This window comes from Oncorhynchus clarkii, chromosome 29 (assembly GCF_045791955.1).
Source record: "Oncorhynchus clarkii lewisi isolate Uvic-CL-2024 chromosome 29, UVic_Ocla_1.0, whole genome shotgun sequence".
NCBI lineage: Eukaryota > Metazoa > Chordata > Actinopteri > Salmoniformes > Salmonidae > Oncorhynchus > Oncorhynchus clarkii.
In genome coordinates this window covers 28,812,590-28,830,953 of record NC_092175.1, presented here as the reverse complement: position 1 = coordinate 28,830,953, position 18,364 = coordinate 28,812,590, and the positions used below count along the sequence as shown (strand labels likewise).

The following is an 18,364-nucleotide window of genomic DNA, read 5'->3' as shown; positions in this document are numbered from 1 at the left end:
GTCTTGTCCAGATGGGTTAGGGCAGTGTGCATTATGGTTGCGATTGCGTCGTCTGTGGACCTATTGGGGCGGTAAGCAAATTGGAGTGGGTCTAGGGTGTCAGGTAGGGTGGAGGTGATATGGTCCTCGACTAGTCTCTCAAAGCACTTCATGATGACGGAAGTAAGTGCTACGGGGCGGTAGTCATTTAGCTCAGTTACCTTAGCTTTCTTGGGAACAGGAACAATGGTGGCATGTGGGAACAGCAGACTGGGATAGGGATTGATTGAATATGTCCGTAAACACACCAGCCAGCTGGTCTGCGCATGCTCTGAGGATGCGGGTGGGGATGCCGTCTGGGCCTGCAGCCTTGCGAGGGTTAACACGTTTAACTCACGTCGGCTGCAGTGAAGGAGAGTCCACAGGTTTTGGTAGCGGGCCGTGTCAGTGGCACTGTATAGTCTTCAAAGAGAGCAAAGAAGTCGTTTAGTCTGTCTGGGAGCAAGACTTCCTGGTCCGCGACGGGGCCGGTTTTCTTTTTGTAATCCGTGATTGACTGTAGACCCTGCCACATACCTCGTGTCTGAGCCGTTGAATTGCGACTACTTTGTCTCTATACTGACTGATGCTTAGCTTGTTTGATTGCCTTGCGGAGGGAATAGCTACACTGTTTGTATTCGGTTATGTTTCCGGTCACCTTGCCCTGGTTAAAAGCAGTGGTTTGCGCTTTGAGTTTTGCGCTAATGCTGCCATGAATCCACGGTTTCTGGTTGGGGAATGTTTTAATAGTCAGATTGGTCGGACCAGCGTTGAACAGACCTGAGAGCGGGAGCTTCGTTGTAGTTTCTGTCTATAGGCTGGAAGCAACAAAATGGAGTCGTGGTCAGCTTTTCCAAAAGGAGGGCGGGGGAGAGCCTTATGCGCGTTGCTGAAGTAAGAATAACAATGATCCAGGGTTTTACCAGCCCTGGTAGCACAATCGATATGCTGATAGAATTTATGGAGTCTTGTTTTCAGATTAGCCTTGTTAAAATCCCCAGCTCCAATGAACGCAGCCTCAGGATGTGTGGTTTCCAGTTTACAGAGTCAAATAAAGTTATTTCAGGGCCATCGATGCGGCTGTGATTATAATCAAAAAGAATTCTCTTGGTAGATAATGCGGTCGACATTTGATTGTGAGGAATTCTAAGTCAGGTGAACAGAAGGACTTGAGTTCCTGTGTTATGATCACACCACGTCTCATTAATCATAAGGCATACCCCCACGCCCCTCTTCTTACCAGAAAGATGCTCGTTTCTGTCGGCGCGATGCATGAAGAAACCAGCTGCCTGTACCGACTCCGATAGCGTGTCTCGGGTGAGTCATGTTTCCGTGAAGCAAAGAACGCTACAGTCTTATGTCTCTCTGGAATGCTACCCTTGCTCGGATTTCATCAACCTTGTTGTCAAGAGACAAGAAGAACAGCAGGGGAGAAGAACAGCAGAGGCAGATGAACAATAGAGAGACAGTACAACGGGATGTCAAACTCCTCAGGGAGTATTGAACGTGGCTGAGAATTGCAGTCCAGACCTCAGCACTGCGGGTTCTCTGCCTTACCCAATGTCAGCTAGCTATGTCATTAAACATTTTGGTCACAAGTGAGAAATTGCCCAGCTCAACAGAGCAAGGATGAGAAATGTCTAAAAAGATTCAAGTGTTTCAAAAGGGTAATCTTCCTGCCTTGACAGAAAGTGCGAAACTAGTAGGTCATGTTGGTCGACAATAATCTACAATGTTTGGTTGGTCACGGTCATTTCTGTTAATGCAATCAATATATTATTACAGTCGTACTGTTGTCATTGTAGGAGTGGGCACCTTGTTTGCTGAGCACACAACCTAAGCTACACTTAGTTTTGGTTTATTTCATTCCATTTACAAGTTGTCAACTTATTGTCTTTTGTTTGGAGCGCTCCTGTCAATCTTGAGTAAGGACACACCTAATTACGCATAGAACTAGGCCTAGGCTACCTGGTCTGCGCGCAAATGTAGGCCTATAAAATGTGCCAATTGGGTATCTGATACCATTTCTGATTGTCTTAACTCACCATCACTGTGGAGCTTCAGTGATTTTTCACCTCAAAGTAAATTAAGTTTGTTTCTACATCCATTGAGAATGACAATTGTTCCTCAAAGTAGCCCATTTGAAAAATCTTTCCAGCCCTCTCCCTTTCCATAACTATTCAGCATGAAAGGGGAGAGAGGAAGAAAAAAAATAATCATGCTATGATCCGGTGGAAATGTCAAAAAAAACAAAACTGATTACTTCTTATCCCTTGAGCAAATAGCCTACAGCCATGTCAGCCTGTCCTGAGCTCACTGGTCCTGGAAACTGAGGGCCCAGAATATTTTATACAATATTACAAGTTTGCTAGTGCCAGCTTCAGGCTGGACCAAGTTAATGTTTCAAGTTTGTTGCAGACAGGCCCCGCATAGCCAATGTGATTTATAGGATTTATTATAATTTTTTAAAATCAGGGCATTTCTACACTGCAGCGCTTTTATTTGTAGGCTTTATGTAGGCTATTTCTACATATTGGTAATAGCAATTATTTTTAGATTTGTATCGTTTTCATTGAGATATAAATATGATGAACCACATGACATTTTGAGATATGAAGACCATTATAAATTAAATGAAACTGTTCCATGAAAATGTGCATATGAAAATCATAACTGGCATGCAGATCATTAGAAATGGTAGGATAACTTGGCACTCTAAATGGAAAAGGTTGCAGACCACTGGTGTAGGCCATTACCTGCAACTTCAGGAGTGTAATGGAAGAACTTGCGAAATCCTGCAGCTGGGGGGGGGACAGACAGGGGTGGTTAGGCTAGAATGACTTCTGGCTCCCTCTTTAGTAATTGGTGTTAATTTTTAATTGTAGTGCTTAACAGCGTCAGACAAAGTAGCATACATATAGCTGACTTTATTCAAACAGATGACTCTTGGTCAACCAAGATTTTTGGGGGGTCAAAGACAACCCTAGACTTGAGCATAGAAAACATCCACTGATGGGATTACCTATTCCAAGTTATGGAAAGATTTGGTTTCAACAAAGTAGTGATACAGTGCATCAAAACACTATATTCGTGTCAGACCGCTAGAATAAAGATAAAGAACAATCAAATTAGAGCGAGGGGCAAGACAAGGCTCTAATCTTTCGCCACCGCTCTTCTCCTTGTACCTCGAAGCATTAGCACAGGCAATAAGACACGACCCAACTTTAGAGGGAATAACAATAAGACGCAGTGAACATAAGATATGCATGTATGCTAATGATGATGATGTTCTGTTATTCCTTAAAGACCCAGGCTCAAGTGTACCTAGATTGATGGATGATTTACAAACATATTCAGGGTATATGCTTAACATACACAAGACCCAAGCCCTAGTATATAATTATACTCCACAGGAAGAGCTGAGGAGGTATAACTTCCACTGGACTTCTTCATCCATTAAATATCTTGGCGTAGATCTACCAAAAGATACACCCAAACTTTATTGCATGAATTACGATCACATTAATAAGAAAATAAATGACCAAGACCGGTGGAATTCACTTCCCTTAGATCTTCGTAGAATTGAAACAATTAAAATGAACATCCTGCCGAGGTTACTGTATTTGTTCCAATCACAGCCCATAGAAATCACGCCTAAACAGTTTAGAGATACAGATATCAAGGTTTATCTGGAACAGTAAGAGATCTACAATGTTACAATTACCAAACTGTGGGGGTGTGGCTTTACCAAACCTAAAAGATTATTGTGTGTCAGCGCAATGAGACCTCTGGTGTGTTGGTGCGATTCAGAATATGAATCCAAATGGAAAGCCATTGAGACTACTTTGACAGAGACACACATAGTCAGTTTGGGGAAATAAGGACATGGTAATAGAAATCTACAGTAGATAAAAATCAGTGGATTAATTTCTCTCTGAAGACACATGGTTTAGGGTAGTTAAGCAAAATAATTTAGAGAGATCAAACTGCTGAGTTGGCCCGCATACGACCCCAGCTTCATCCCTGCAACTCAGGACAGCAGATTTAAACAATGGACGCAGAAAGGCATCACATCATTCAGTACAATTATAAGGCATGGGGACCTAGATAACTTCTAGGACCTATGTAAAAAAAACATGGCTTGGATAAACAAGATTTTTACAGATACCTACAAGCTCGACACTATTTCTAAAGGGATATAAAAGTGACTGACCCCCGAGCACCTCCAAAATTAATCCAAGTATTCACTAACGCACACAACTTGGGGGAGTAACAAAAAAACTCTCAAATCTCTACTTTGGTATTCAACCCTCAAAGAGACATTCTACAAACTATATTACAAAGAAATGGGAGGAGGAACTTAACATCGAAATAACTGATGAAACATGATTGAACAACGACTCAACAAAGCTCCACCAACTCATGGTCATGGAGAGAATTCTGTTGGAAGAACACCTAAACTGAAATCAAAACAGACTGGCTCCTAACATCCTTGTTGGAGAGAATGCGGTCTATCGAGAGTGGATCAATCTCATATCTTTTGGACTTCGAAACTTACTAGGGAAAAAATAATGGGATTTGACATAGAACAAACACTCATTTCTTTGTACTTGGGTGAATTACCTGAACTTACACAATAGAGAAAAGTACCTCTTGAAGGTCCTACTGGTAGCCAGTAAAAAGGCTATCACTAGGAAATGGCTACAAAGAGACTCTCCCACAGTGACAATGGATAGACATTGTAAAATAAATACACCACATGGACTGTATAACCTTTGCTTTAAGAACACAAGAGGAGAGAGGTCAGGAATACTGGGGAAAATGGGTTTCGTACTTGAAAAAGGTCTAATTCAAAGATGTCAAATGTAACTAATATGATAACGTGCACTGTAACTGCCAGATCTGTTTTGTTATTTATTTTACTTTGTGTTCCTACAATTTAAAAAAAGTATATAAAAAAAGAAAAGAAAACCCCACTGTAGATTCACAACCTTCCAATACAAAAACAATTTGCTATTCCAAGAATTGGATGAGGAAGTCATATTTAAAAGTGGAAAGACTTTCTAGGGGCATCTAAAGTCATTCTGAATGTAAAACCTTTAATACATTTTCCTGCCGTATTAGTTAAGTCTGAGCAGGAGATGTCAGAACAGACAGAATATTCTCCTGTAACCTGCACTGCTCTGTACATTGAATCAAATAGTCGTCCCCCTATGGATGAAGAGAACAGGACCGGTACTAATACATATTCAGAAGTGGAGGGAGCTGGCGATGTCTCACTGTGCTGAGATTGGGATGTGGCTAGGATGGGATGCAGTCCTAAATAAATAGCTTACCTAAAACATGTATCAAGATCAGGGGTGGGCAACTCCTGGACGTCCTCGAGGGCCTGATTAGTGTCACACTTTTCCCCCATCCCTAGCAAACAGCTGATAAATCAAATAGCATTCTAAACTGAAGATCATGATTAGGTGATTATTGGAATCAGGTGTGTTAGCTGGGGCAAAACTGACACCAATCAGGCCCTTGAGGACTGGAATTGTTTACCCCTGATCAAGATGAATAAATGAAGCATATCAATGATCCCTGTCCAGTCAGTCTACAATACAGGGTATGGCAATAGTAATGTTCTTAATTCAACAGTGATTTGATTAATGTGAAAGCTGGTCTTCAGAGTGCAGAGACCACATCCAATTCTGGTGCAAAAATCTTTGAGAGCAGTAACTATCATCTGGGACCACCCTATTAGACATACACTGCCAGAGAGCCTAGAAAACCAGCCACCACAATCATACTTTGCATGTTTATAGAACGTCTGCAAGTAATCTTGTTCTCTGCCTGGAATTCACAAGTACATATTCCATTCTACGACGTCTCTCCTTGGGAATATCCTGGCACTTTCCACATTGACGGTTTTGTAAACAGGGGGCCAACACCGAGCTAAATACAGAATACTAATGTAATGGTCGGCTTTGCCTTTATTCCCTGGGCCATCTGAAAAGCACACGCAATAAAAACAAAATGGCACCACTTGTTCACAAGTTAAGCTGGTAGTGCTGTGAAAGCCAACAAATATCAAAACACGGAAGGTCTTAATGGACCAATTCGGCAAAACTCTGGTTAAATATGAAGCTTACAACCTGTACTTTGGTTTAGTGTTCTCAGATGCCCAACTGTCTCCAAGGTATTGGTCATGCCCTTGGAGAATATCTGCAGGAAGAGTGGTATGCATAGTTTAAATTAAAGATAATCCAAACAATAAACCGTGAGATAATTGGTGCCTTCCAGCACCTCATCAGTAGAATGGGAAGCTCACATTTCAAACAGACAGGAATTTATCAGTTCAACATTCATCACAGTAATTATGTTTATAAAGAAAGACCATAATTATCATGACAACACAGTGATAAGATAAAGCATGTCAGTTTCTTGGCATACTGAACATTTCCTTGCCAGAAGGATTTACCTCTGCTTACTTTGAAACTTCGATAATCCGTGAAGAGCACACTTTCCCAGCGTGTATCGAAGGTGAGCATTTGCCCCCTGAAGTCGGTTACGACGCCGAACTGCAGTCAGGTTAAGACCTTGGGGAGGTCAGAAATGCTTTAGTTGTGCAAATCCACAGTTTAATCAGCTGTCCAGGTGGCTGGTCTCAGACAAGCCCGTAGGTGAATAAGACCGATGTGGAGGTTCTGGGCTAGCTTGATTACACATGGTCTGAGGTTGTGAGGCCGGTTGGATGTACTGCCAAATTCTCCAAAACGACATTCGAGACAGCTCATGGTAGAGAAATGCATTTCTCTGGTGGACATTCCTGCAGTCAGCATGCCAATTGCACACTCCCTCAACTTGAGACATCTGTGGCATTGTACTGTGTGACAAAACTGCACATTATAGAGTGGCCTTTTCCCCAGCACAAGGTGCACCTGTGTAATGATCATGCCATTTAAAATCAGCTTTTTGATTATGCCATACCAGTCACATGGATGGATTATCTTGGCAAAGGATAATTCTCACCAACAAGTATGTAAACACATTTATGCACAAAATGAGAGAAATAAGCTTTTTGTGCATATGGCACATTTCAGGGACCTTTAATTTCAGCTCATGAAACACTTTACATACTTGTTGGTGCATCTATAGATGCTGTCAGCACAAATACAATGAAACATTCTTGTTAAATGTATCGTATGTGGGAGACATGCCAGAGAATACATTAAAGTATATCCGTGTGGTTCCTGCCACTTAGGTGTTCACTGGCTTCCAAAGCAGGAACATCAGTCAGTCAATGCGCTCTCTTTGCTGCCAATACACTGAACGCTCATTTAACCCCAATGACCTATCAAATTGTGGTAATTACAATTACCTCAATGCTTCAGCTGACAAACTTCTGTCAGGTGGATGGATTATCTTGGCAAAGAGGAAATGCAAACTAAAAAAAGGGACGTAAACAAATGTGTGCACAAAATGAGAGAACCTAGCTTTGTGTTTATGGAAAATGTCTGGGATGTTTTATTTCACCTCATAAAACATGGGACCAACACTTCACGTTGCGTTTATATTTTTGTTCAGTATACTTCAGTCCCAAGTCGAGTCAATAGTCCCTTGGTAGGCTAAAAGCTGTAATCCAACAGTCTTTGAAGCTACATTTCATAATGTAGAAAGCAAGCTGATTTACACATTACCAGCTCTGTGGTCTTGTGGTTAGTTTCCCCCCTAAGATTAGGGCGGCAGGTAGAGCGGTTAGAGCGTTGGGCCAGTAACCGAAAGGTCGCTGGTTTGAATATCAGAGCCGACAAGATGAAAAATCTTGCAATGTGTCCTTGAGCAAGGGACTTAATCCCTAATTTGCTCCAGGAGCACTGCACTACTATGGCTGACCCTGTAAAACATTTCACTGCACCTATCCTGTGTTACAAAACAGAATTTAAAAAAATAAAACAAAGTTTAGGAGTTAGATCCCCAGCTGAGTAATACCAGACTTATGTTCTTTTCAGCATAATGTCACTGCAGGTATAATTTTCAGGTAATGAACTGCATTCTTATGCCACAGAAGATCACAGCAGGTAAAGTTCCGTTAGGAATATTGACATGCTTAAAAAAGGGGATACTGTTCAAATTCCCTTTAATTACATAAATTGTAGCAATTTGACTAATTTAAACCCTCCTACCCTTACAATGGATTCTTGATCATTAAATATTTGTGAAGTAGTTCTTATCGGGTCAGTTCGTTAATAATCTAGGTTAATTCTTAGCTAAAATCTCTCAATATGGTCAGATTATATTCACGTAGTCTGTCCACGAGAGATTAATTTCCCTATTACCTAAATCAATGACATAACCAAAGTTGTGCTTTCAAGTATGAGCAACAAGAGTTTACCTGACAGTGGGCACCAGTGGGTGGGGAGACGAGCAAGTGTGACAAACAGGGCAACATGTTTTCCAATTGGAGTAAATGGCTTCAGTTGCAAAATGTTTTGCTACAGTGCAAAATGTGTTATTACATGTGAAACTAATGAATACACCGCAGATTGTGTCATTGGTTGCAGTTTATATTCATGCATAGCTCACATTGTCTACCACCACAATGGTGGGGAATACATGAGATCATGAATCAAATCTAAAATGTTCTTTCCAGCATAATGTCACTTCAGGTATAATTCTCAGGTGATCGCCTACATTCTTATGCCACAAATAACACAAAAGTTCCATTTGGAATGCTGACAGGAGATACTGTTCCAATTCCCATTTATTGCATAAATTGTAGCAACTTGCCTAAATTCAACCATTCTGCCCATACAATGGAGATGTGTTAAATTTTTGTGAAGTAATCCTAAACACAGTGTTGTAGTCAAGTCCCTAAACCTTGAGTCAAGTCCCAAGTGTTGGAGTCCGAGTCATCATCCACACCTTAGCCCAGGGCTAAGAGCCTCTGAGTGTTCACACTTGCACATTGCAAAGTGGGCTGGTGCCAACCTTAGCCCGGGACTAGCTAGCCATGCTCCGGAGCAGGATTAGCAACGACTTTGGGGCTAGCCCCAGAAACACTTCCAAAATAGGGTGGGGGACTTTACTATCACAAAAGCTGCACTTAAACATAATTTGCATTTTATTTATCCATTATTTTACCAGGTAAGTTGACTGAGAACACATTCTCATTTGCAGCAACGACCTGGGGAATAGTTACAGGGGAGAGGAGGGGGATGAATGAGCCAATTGTAAACTGGGGATTATTAGGTGACCGTGATGGTTTGAGGGCCAGATTGGGAATTTAGCCAGGACACCGGGGTTAACACCCCTACTCCTACGATAAGTGCCATGGGATCAGGACACCCATTTAACATCCCATCCGAAAGACGGTAAATATATGCATGTGCTTGTGATGCGTTCTGCAAGCAATTTGAAGTACATTTATATAATTTTCTCCAAGGTAAAAAAAACAAAACACTTTAATCCGTGCAAAAACTTGAGATGCAGTGACTTAGAATGCTACACCACTCGGGAGCCCTCATAGCAACAGCGGTTGCTATGCAGGCTGGCTAACTTCTTCCAAACAAGTCCGACTCCTGTGATTGGAGTCGGAAGGAATCAACTCTTGCGCGACTCCCAAAACGGATGAGGGCACACACCATATCATTATTGCAGTCCTACTCACAGGCTGACTACACCGCTCGTGTAGCGTGCACTGCAAAATACATTTAGAAATCTATATTATTTAATTGCACCCACACTGCTCACGAGCGTCTGCATTGCCAAGGGCTAAAAAAAATAAAGTTCTATTTGACACAGATCACGCTGCAAGTCCCACCTCTCCCATCTCCTCATTGGTGTATAGAAGCAGGTACCCACGTGCCATCTCCTCATTGGTTATACCCACGACTGAAAGACGAACGAGGTCGGTGGCGGTAATGCACCTAATTCATGAAAGTTGCCAATCGCAATATAAAGTCAAGAGAAGAAAAAGCCTGGAAGGAAGAGAGAGGTCTAGAAATGATTTGACTGTTTTATGTGTGGATTAATTGTCGGAGTAGAGGACCTTGTGCATTTCAGGTAAAGTAACAACTCAATGTTTATATCCCAGGACAAATTAGCTATCAACAGCAAGCTAGCTAAATAGGACAAATTAGCTAGCAAGTGCAAGCTAACTAGCCATAAATGTTTGTTTTTCGACCTGTCCCCAAATTAATATAATTGGTTCAGAGTTTGTTTTGACATTTTAACCTGCGTGTCGTGATAGCGTTTGGTGTGGGGGGACAAAATACATTTACGCACAATGGCGCACAGCCGGTTTGGGTTCTGTGCAAGACGACTACATTTGCATTCTAGACTGCAGCCTTTCTTAAAGTATGGGTCGCGACCCCAAATGGGTCACAGACCTGTTAATGGTGGGTCACAGACCTGTTAATGGTGGGTCATGACGTTTCAGTAAAATGTATAATTATTTAATTAATTACTGGAATTGATTTGGCCAAGTGCAACTGCCCTCTGTTCATCAGCGGTGTGCCTGCTCGGCTTGGCTGTGCCTGCTCGGCTTGGCTGTGCCTGCTCGGCTTGGCTGTGCCTGCTCGGCTTGGCTGTGCCTGCTCGGTTTGGCTGTGCCTGCTCGGTTTGGCTGTGCGAGGAAGATGCCCATGTGCTTTACCATTTTTCTTTTTTGCAGTTCTCTTGAATCTCACTTTGCGACCCACACGCTGGTGCTCGTTCAGCAGCAGATGCGCCGTTATGCAGCGTTCAAATCAACTGTTAACTCTGAAAAATACGACGTCAAATCATGAGGTCAGTAATCTTCAGGTCGTAAAGTCTGAGCTCCAGAAAGTGGCCAGAGTTCCAGAGTTGGAATTCCGAGTTGGGAAAATCTATTTGAATGGTAATCCAAGTCAGAGTTCCCAGTGGTTTTGAACAAGGCATCAGCCACTGACTTGTCATTCCCACTAGCCATCACGCTCCGCTGTCATCAAATGAACTCAAGCTAGCCACAAGTTCTAACTGAGCTAAATTATGAAAACGCAAATACAGCGATGAGTTTCTCTTGATTTCATACAAACTTTGACAAATAACGAGGAAAAGCCCGTGTGTTTAGAGTGGGGAAGTGCTTAGTAATGAATCTCAAAACGAACAAATTGAAACATTGCATCCTGACCAAACATCAGAGTTCTCAGAAGGGGCAGAATGCATCAGGAAACAGTGCTTAAATGGGAAAAGTCAGCTATAGCAAGGCATTGTTGTCATTTTATAACAGGTGATAAACAGAAATAAGGAAGTACTCTCTCTCATAGGAATGTATGTGAGTTTATTTGAAGCATTTCCCTTGTGCACAACTAAGAGCTAGCTAGCTAACATTAGCCAAAGCTAGCTAACTGAGTAACAGTGAGCAGGCCTGCTATACAACTTACTGTAGAAATTAGTCTAGGTTGGAACTGTTGCTGTTAAAAAAGTCATTTTTTAAATTCTGAACTGGAATAAACTGATTGAAACAGAATACTTTGAGGCAAACACACTCACTTCTGAGTTGCTCATCTACAGCAGGAAACGGTCTCCTGCCTGACTGAGAAAGCAGTAGATGTTCTGATCCAGTTTTGCACCACATACCTATGTGAGTCATGGTTCTCAACTCTGGCATACTTAAAAACCAAGTACAGAACAGACACCGTACTGAGCCTGACCTTGGGGTTGCACTGTCAAACTGAGCCCAGAATAGACATACTTGTTAAACTTCAACCAGCCACAGACCTCTCATTAGGACAGTGCGTGTGCGCTGTTTTCTGGTCTACATCTATGTGATGAATCAGTTCATTCATGATAAGGAAATGTGTTTTAATAAATTATTAGAATGTTACAGTCCTGGAACCATAGGTCTGAAACCATGTGATTGTATGAAATGTATTTGATTGGTTTTAGTCAGAATCAACGTTTTGGGAACAATGTGTCTAGTGTTTTGAGAACAGACTGTCTGAGCCAGATCCGGGGCGACCTTGGCTGGGACACTGAGAACTTCCCAGTCCCAGGTCTCTCCCTATCTTAGGGGAGGGTAGGAAGACACTATTCTCACGTACTCCCCTAGGCTCTATTGGCGTGCGGATTTGATGGTTGGTGTGGAAGTATGTGTGTCACTATAAATTGAAGGTCCTGTACACGTCAGAACGTTCCGTGAATAAACATTCAACTTTGGTAGACTGGGCCTCTGTTTTATTTTCTATCAGTATCTTACAAATCCTGATTTAACAGACTAAGGGTAACCTAATTGAATTGGTAAATTAACAGGAGTATAGAATTGACAATTCCAGTTAAGAATAACAATGTATTGTATTTTAACAGCAAGAGTTCCAACCTATATATATTTTTTCAATAACCCTTTCTACAGAAATGTTAATCTGTACTGTGATTTAATGTTGCACTATCATAAACTGAGGCTGTGTGTTCTGCTATACATGTAATGTGATCAGGCTGTCCCAGACAAAAAAAATAATAATCTTACCCGACCAAGAGTCATGTATTCTTTTGACAAATCGATAGGTCAAAATTTTAGTGTATTTTTCCATATATAGACACATCCTATGTGTTTTAATCAAATCAACTACATGCACTAAGCTTGTCTGACGCTTTAAGCGCTCTGTTTGATTAAGACACATGTGACTAGAGGGAGTACTACTTGCTGCGTGACTAGCACCAGTTGTCTCCCTCTCCTCCCTGCTGTAGCGACCACCACAGAACATCAGTGTGTATCGCTCTGTCCGTGTTGCTGAAGCTGCAACATAACTAAAGCCATTACTGACCAAAAAGTTGTTACTGAAATCCCTAATTTGTTTCGGAAAAACATTCCCTAGCTCCTTTAACATGACACATGAATGCGTCGCATGCACGTGACCAATAGGGCCTGACCTACAGCATATAATCACATCAATAAATTGGTTATAAACTCCAAATGTGACAGCAAAATGGATTCAGAGGATATGAAAAACTCAAAATGGGGGAATGTTCACTGGTTGCTCAGGAGGTAAAAGGAGAAGTCAGACATGAAAAATAAATTTGACTAGTTGTGGAAAATACTGGAGATCAAGAAAAAATAAAACGGAGCAAGACTACTTTGAATAATATAAAATTGATTAGTTTAACACTTTTTGTGTTACATGATTCAATGTGTTATTTCATAGTTTTGATGTCTTCAATTCTATTCTACAATGTAGAAAATAGTAGAAATAAAGAAAAACCCTTGAATGATTAGGTGTCCAAACTATCCATAATAATATTGTTGCACGATTTTGCCTGGATCAGAAAAGTTTCTCGTCCTTGCACAGCATATGGGGCGAGATCACATTTCAAAAGTGAAACATTGTTTCCAAGGTCGTAGGGGCAGGCAGCAAGATTTATACAGACCATCAATGTTGGAAATCAAATGCTAGGCTAGAATCAAGAGGAAATAATGTGTTCCTTATTGCTTATAACATTGGTCGTGGACAGAGATGGAATGTTAGTCGCATGTGCATTTGTCCGTTAGCCCAGGGCTTTGGAATACAAGTGTGAATCCTTAGCCCAGCTCTTAAAATTTTTTTTTTTTTTTAAATTCTTAACCGTGGTTAACAAATGCCTGTGTGAACACGGGCCAGTCTTAGCCAAGTCGCGAGACCCTTGGCAGACAAAGCTGCCATCCAACAATCTTTGAAGCTACATTTCATAATGTAGGGAGTAAGCTGACTTACAGCATTCCAAATTAGTAGGCCTAGCTAATACAGTAGCTATTGCCATGAATTATGCAATGGAGAGAGACATTCTGACTGGTCAAGTCAGAGTCCAAGTCACCACTGGTCGAGTCACGAATCACAAAAATTGTGACTTGAGTCCAAGTCCTGGACTTGAATACTGACAACCTGACAAAGTAACCTGATCCAATGGCAGTAATTTCCTACAGAACCATTGACAAATATTCAAGTATCCATCCAGTGTACCAGATTTCTATGGAATATTACCTAAAATGAAAATATAAAAAAATATTTCTAAAATTATAATTAATGTTAAAAAGCAGCTTTTCTGTGCCCCTGCTTGGAGAATAAACTCTCCTCCTCACAGCTGCCCATGTCCCTTATAGTGGTTGATACTGACAAGCACACGGCTGAGCACTTTAAAAATCACCACTTCATTAAGTCAGGATTCCAATTTGACTCAGCCATGCCTCCTTGCCCGTCCAACATTTCCTCATATCCCACCCCTTCTAATGCCTCTAGCCCCGATGCACCTCTTTTTCCCCTGACCCGCTACAAAGTTTCTCCCTGCAGGCAGTCACTGAGTCCGAGGTGCTAGAGGAGCTCCTGAAACTTAACCCCCAAAAAAACATCTGGATCAGATGGTTTAGACCCTTTCATACCTTAAGGTTGCTGTCCCTATCATCGCCAAGCCTCTCTCCTTTCTGGGGAGGTTTCCATTGTTTGGAAGGTAGCCACGGTTCGTCCTTTATTTAAAAGGGGGAAGATCAAGCTAATCCTAACTGTTATAGGCCTATTTCTATTTTGCCCTGTTTATCAAAAGGGTTGGAAAAACTTGGAATAATCAACAGACTGGCTTTGAGGTCTATAGTATTCTCTCTGGTATGCAATCTGGTTTCCGCTCAGGTTATGGATGTGTCATTGCAACCATAAAGGTCCTCAATGATGTCACCATTGCCCTTGATTCTAAGCAATATTGTGCTGCTATTTTTATTGACTTAGCCAAAGCTTTTGATATGGTAGACCATTCCATTATTTTGGGCCAGATAAGGAGTATTGGTGTCTTAGGGGTCTTTGGCCTGGTTTGCTAACTACCCCTCTCAAAGAGTGCAGTGTATAAAGTCAGAAAATCTAATGTCTCAGCCACAGCTTGTCACCAAGGGAGTACCCCAAGGCTCGATCCTAGGCCCCCACGCTCTTCTCAATTTACATCAACATAGCTCAGGCAGTAGGAAGCTCTCATCCATTTATATGCAGATAGTCTCAAACTGAGCTGACCCCTCGCCAGATTGTGTTAAATGCGCTACAACAAAGCTTTCTTAGTGTCCAAAAATCTTTCTCTACCTTTGTTTAGGAGGTGTTCAGAACATGTTAGGTGGTTCAGTAAGAGGAATGCCCCTCTCCCCACAGGTGTGATTACTACCTCTGAGGGTTTAGAGCTTGAGGTAGTCACCGCATACAAGTTTTGGGAGTATGGCTAGACAGTACACTGTCCTACTCTCATCACATATCAAAGCTGCAGGCTACAGTTAAATCTAGACTTGGTTCCTCTATCGTAAATTGCTCCTCTTTCACCGCAGCTACCAAACTAAACCCGATTCAGATGACCATCCTATCCATGGTAGATTATGGACAAATTATTTATAGACCAGGAGGTAAGGGTGCTCTCGAGCAGCGAGATGTTGTTTACCATTCAGCAATCAGATTTGCCACCAATGCTCCTTATAGGACACATCACTGCACTCTATACTTCTCTGTAAACTGGTCATCTCTGTATACCTGTTGCAAGACCCACTGGTTGATGCTTATTTATAATAAAAAAAACTCTTAAGCCTCACTCCCCCCTATCTGAGATATCTACTGCAGCCCTCATCCTCCACATACAACACCCGTTGTGCCAGTCACATTCTGTTAAAGGTCCGCAAAGCACACACATCCCTGGGTCGCTCGTCTATTCAGTTCGCTGCAGCTAGCAACTGGAACGAGCTGCAACAAAACACTCAAACTGGACAGTTTTATCGCAATCTCTTCATTGAAAGACTCAATCATGGACACTTAATGACAGTTGTGGCTAATTTGCATGATGTATTGTTGTCTCTACCTTCTTGCCCTTTGTGCTGTTGTCTGTGCCCTGGTATGGCAACTGCTCCGCCCACAACCGTAAGGCTCTCCAGAGGGTGGTGAGGTCTGCACAACGCATCACCGGGGGCAAACTACCTGCCCTCCAGGACACCTACACCACCCGATGTCACAGGAAGGCCATAAAGATCATCAAGGACAACAACCACCTGAGCCACTGCCTGTTCACCCCGCTATCATCCAGAAGGCGAGGTCAGTACAGGTGCATCAAAGCTGGGACCGAGAGACTGAAAAACAGCTTCTATCTCAAGGCCATCAGACTGTTAAACAGCCACCACTAACACTGAGTGGCTGCTGCCAACACACTGACACTGACTCAACTCCAGCCACTTTAATAATGGGAATTGAAGGGAAATGTAAAATATATCACTAGCCACTTTAAACAATGCTACCTAATATAATGTTTACATACATATGAGATGAATAATGTAGGGTATACGTATATACTGTACTCTATATCATCTACTGCATCTTTATGTAATACATGTATCACTAGCCACTTTAAACTATGCCACTTTGTTTACATACTCATCTCATATGTATATACTGCACTCAATACCATCTACTGTATCTTGCCTATGCCGCTCTGTACCATCACTCATTCATATATCTTTATGTACATATTCTTTATCCCCTTACACTTGTGTCTATAAGGTAGTAGTTTTGGAATTGTTAGCTAGATTACTCGTTGGTTATTACTGCATTATCGGAACTAGAAGCACAAGCATTTCGCTACACTCGCATTAACATCTGCTAACCATGTGTATGTGACAAATAAAATGTGATTTGATAATGTTTGTGTGTTGTGTTGTGCTACTACCATGTTGTGTTGCTACCATGTTGTGTTGTCTTTGGTCTTTATGTAGTGTTCTCTTGTCGTGATGTGTGTTTTGTATTTGGATGTTTTTTTTATCCCAGTCCCCGTCCCCTCAGGTCTTTTGCCAGGCCGTTATTGTAACTAAGAATTGGTTCTTAACTGGCTTGCCTAGTTAAATAAAATAACTTTTTTTAAATTGTCCTGTTGGGAAACAGTGGTTTAGGCATACTGCAGAAAAACTGCTGATTTGCCAGCTGAGCCAATGAGACACACATGCACCTGGCTATTCAAATTAACTTCTACCTAGGGGCACACGGTCCAAGCCCGGCTGCACCAAGTCAAATAGTATCGATGGATTCAGGATTTAGAACCATACGATGGAACAACTAGGACACTTTACTATAACAGCAATAAATGCAGACTGATTATTACCATTTTATATTTTTTGGTTAGCTACCTAACTAGCTAGCTAGTTCATCCTGACTCTGGCTACTGCTGCTACCTAGTCAGGTAACAAATGATTGGCATCCTTGATAAAGCTGAGAAAAAAAAGAAAGAAAACTAAGCTATATTGTATGCTCCCCCCCCCCCCCAAATTTTTTTTTTTTTTATACTAATACAATTGCTCAGATAAATAAAAACTTGCTCACCAGTGGTGGGTTTCTTATCAAAATAAGGATGCATAAGTTGAAAAGTACCCCATACCTACTGTAAAATATGGTGGTGGATCTTTGCTGTTATGGGTCTATTTTGCTACACCCCTACCTCTTCCCAGGCTTTACTAGATGTAAGCAACTTGTAAATGGGAATGTGACAAGTTGTTTTGTTTCATTCTTTTTGCACAAACATTCTTATTCCTCTCACAATGTCTAGGAAAGCAGAGTGAGAGAGAAAAAAAGGGTGACATTGAGTTGCAGACTGGCGAGGGATCAAAGCCAGCCCTCATTCAGACAAACGCAGAGTGAGAGAGTAGAGAGAAGTAGAGTAAGAGAGTGGAGAACCTGTCTGTAGTGTTTACCTCATCTACCAGCCTGTCCCTGGCCAGCATTGAGACATTCACACTGCATTTCACCCATCAGTGTCCACTCTACACCTATTGATTTCACGTGATGCCCATCCATAACGCATCTGTCGATATATATGCTCTACCCATCACCTGCTGCATTCGAACTACAATTTGCAACCCCTTTAATCTAGCCAATAGTCTCCTAAATCTCTAATGGAAAATAATTATGGCTACATAATATTGCCTTTCAATTAGAGGAAGGATAGCAAAGGCCAAAACTGCATTTCAAACTCTCCTCCTCCCTCCATTCAGACAGGCAGTTCTCCAAATCCTACAGGGTGCTTTGAGAAAGTCTTTGAAGTCATGAAAGTAAAAACAAAGAATAAAATGGCTTTGATACATCCTTAACTGTCAGAACTGTGGAATTAGAAAGTAATATTACCACTTCCCCAGCACCTTGATGCAGTCAAAAACATAATTCCTGTGATTTTTTAAATATTTCCACACTTGAGTTTGGAATAATACTGTGAAAACGATAACGCCCTTTTAGTGTTAGGGCTGTTTGGAAAGAAAGCCTGCAATTTTAGCCTGTTGTGGTTGGATGGAGTTGGATGGCCTTCCGTGGGGACATCACCATGAAGTAAATTACTTAATAGACCAATCAAAGAAGATGCAAACCTCTGCCAA

The 18,364-nt window shown here is 41.6% G+C and overlaps 1 protein-coding gene across 1 annotated transcript in view; it reads right to left on the bottom strand.

The window, feature by feature from the left end:
* LOC139388060 (pyruvate carboxylase, mitochondrial-like) overlaps positions 1 to 18,364 on the bottom strand; it is a 105,101-nt gene that overhangs the window by 53,633 nt on the left and 33,104 nt on the right. The gene's annotated exons all lie outside the window — the stretch shown is intronic.